Source organism: Dipodomys merriami, unplaced genomic scaffold (assembly GCF_024711535.1).
Source record: "Dipodomys merriami isolate MVZ:Mamm:240054 unplaced genomic scaffold, mDipMer1.0.p SCAF_2, whole genome shotgun sequence".
In the NCBI taxonomy this organism is placed as follows: domain Eukaryota; kingdom Metazoa; phylum Chordata; class Mammalia; order Rodentia; family Heteromyidae; genus Dipodomys; species Dipodomys merriami.
Window position 1 is genome coordinate 115,122,020 of NW_027203381.1, and position 3,010 is coordinate 115,125,029.

Here is a 3,010-nt window from a genome sequence, read left to right on the forward strand (position 1 = left end):
TTACAGGCATGTACAACCATTGTTGTAAGGTGAATCATCCCAGAAGCCACATTTAAAAATATATAATAGGAAGTGGCACTGTGGCTCAAGTGGTAGAGCGCTAGCCTTGAGCTAAAGAGATAACATCGAGGCCCAGAGTTCAAGCCCCATGACCGGAAAAAAAAAAGTAAAAATATATAATATGGAGTGTTTTTTTTTTTTTTTTTTTTTTTGGTCAGTCGTGGGGCTTGAACTCTGGGCCTGGGCGCTGTCCCTCAGCTCTTCAGCTCAAGGCGAGCGCTCTACCACTTGAGCTACAGCGTCACTTCCGGTTTTCTGGTGGTTTATTGGAGATAGGAATCTCACGGTTTCTCCTGCCCGGGCTGGCTTTGAACCGCAATCCTCAGATCTCAGCCTCCTGAGTAGCTAGGATTACAGGCGTGAGCCACCAGCGCCCGGCCTTTTATGGAGTGTTTTTTATACAGTTAACAGGCTGCAGGCAACCAGTTGTTACAAAGGCCTGCAGCATGCAAATACACATAATACAGCTAGAAAACATGCTAAAGAGGAAAGAAATAACAAAAAGAAATACCAACAAGCCAATTCAGCTTCAATGGAGACCTGAATTGGGACTCCATGATGGCTAGAGATGAGCCAAGAGACAGGACACGATCATAGAGACACACGTGGCATGGTGTAATGGCAGCTAGGCTTGTCCAGGCCTAAATAGGTTGGAGCAGGGGGCAGATCCTTAGGAAATTCCCAACCCCGGCACTGGATTGACAGATTCAGTAACCTATCAGCCAAGTGCCTGCCCCTGCCTCCAGGGTTCAGGACACACCCATTACCTGGGAGGTAGGTGATAGGCAGGGGGTTTTCTTCCCCCAGCATAAAGATAGGATGCCAGACCCTACAATCTACCATGTGGCCAATATGGCACCAGCCAAACCTGATCTCCTTACTTCACCATCTCCAGCTCAGCATTGTCTTTTACATCTGCATATTGGAGAAGTTTAAATTTTAAACATTGAATAAAGTACTTCTGTATGATTTGTTTGATTTTCTGCTGTTTTAGTTATTAGAATTTATTTGATCTAATTTTATGCCTCTTCTCATTTCCTTTGTTCTTGATTTTATTAGCTAGAAGTTTATGTATCTTGTTATTGCTTTACAAAGAAAGTTTTGAAATGTATTACCTGGTTCTATAGTCTTCTATTATATAATCATTGCATTCTAAATTTATCACAATTAATTCATTCCTTTTAGTGAATGTGATTACTTTTTATAGCTTCGTTCTTATGATGCTTCATTTATCTTTATTTTTTGTGATGAAACAGAGTCTCCCAGGCTGTGTATTTTCACCAACTCTTCCTATAGCTATACTATCCTTGCTCTCTCTTTTCCACTGTCTGATATTCTACATGGAAGTTTGCTTTAAAATCTCTTGGATAGTAGATTTGTTTTTTCTTTCTTTCTGATTTTTTAAATTGTTTTCTACATTGTCATTAAAACATGTGTTCTGTTTTGGAAATTTTCAGATAGGTTCTGTTTTCCCTGTTTATTTTGTAACTCAGTTCATTGGGTTTGTTAATTTTTTTCCCCATTTACTTTATAAAACCTTGCTTTATTTTTCTCCAGTGCTGTATGTTTCATTGTGATGTATCTAGGTATTTATTTACTTATCATTCTTAGGTCTTACAACTTCCAGTAGAAGGTTAATATCCTATTTCAGTATTGAAGAGTTCTTACAATTATGTCTTTGAATGTTGTCCTGCTTGTTTTTTTTTTCAGACATAGTGTATCAGAACTCCTTTTAGATGTGTGTTTTTTCTTTCTTTTCAAATGTTCACATCTCTTAGTTTTTTCCCAACATTGGGTAATTATCTCAGTTCACTAACACTGTGAACTGTCTGTAGAAAGCAGACCATCTCATGTATCAGCTGCATTTTCCTAGGGAAATATTTTATGTTTCTTTTTGAAAATGTCCACTTGGTCCTTTGACAGTACTCCTGTTACAATTTCTTCCATGCCAAATATCTTTATATTCTTCCTCCTCCTCTTCTTCCTCCTCCTCCTTCTCCTGATCCTTCTCTTCCTTTTCTTCTTCTTTATGTTGGCACTGAAGTTTGGGTAATCAATCACATATAACCCTATTAATTTAAGAATTTCTATTTGTTTTTAGGTAGTCTAGACATTAAAGAAATTTTGTTCAAGGTAGAAATTTGGGTTGATTTCCTTCATTGCTTGAAGTTACATGTGTGTGTGTGTGGTTTTTTTTTGGTCTGTTGTCGGGCTTTGAACTGTGGGCTTGGGTGCTGTCCCTGCGCTCTTCAGCTTAAGGTAAGCGCTCTACCACTTGAGCCACAGCGCCACTTCCGTGTGTTCTATTTTGTTACTGAGGTTCTTCTGTGGGAAAATTGAGAGACACTACCTTGAGGTGATCTTGTTGCTAAGATGAAAATCACCAGTGGGAAAGTGTCCTGATATGTAAATTACCCTCCAGAAGCTCTAGCACTTGCCTGGTTTAGGGGGCCAGAGCTAATAATCATTTTGCCTGTGTTCTGGCCAAGATGTCAGAAACTAGGCCTTTAAATAATGTTGTTGATCAAAACATAAAAGAAAAAATCCCTCGGCTGGGAAGGTGGCTCAGTGGTAGAGCGCTTGCCTTGCATGCATGAGGCCCTGGGTTCGATTCCTCAGCACCACATAAGCAAAAAGAAAAAAGCCGGAAGTGGAGCTGTGGCTCAAGTGGTAGAGCGCTAGCCTTGAGCTGAAGAGCTGAGGGACAGCGCCCAGGCCCAGAGTTCAGGCCCCACAACCGGACTCACACTCCACCCCTCCTCCCGCCCAAAAAAGGAAAAATCCCTGCTGTTAACAGCATCTCATGGACCTTCCAGAAATAGGTGGATCAGAACTTGAATTTAAAAAACAAATCAACTATATTATGATCATAAGATCATAATACAGTTGATCCTTCATAGCCTCATGCAATGTCTATCATCAGATTCGACCAACTATAACTATGGATTAT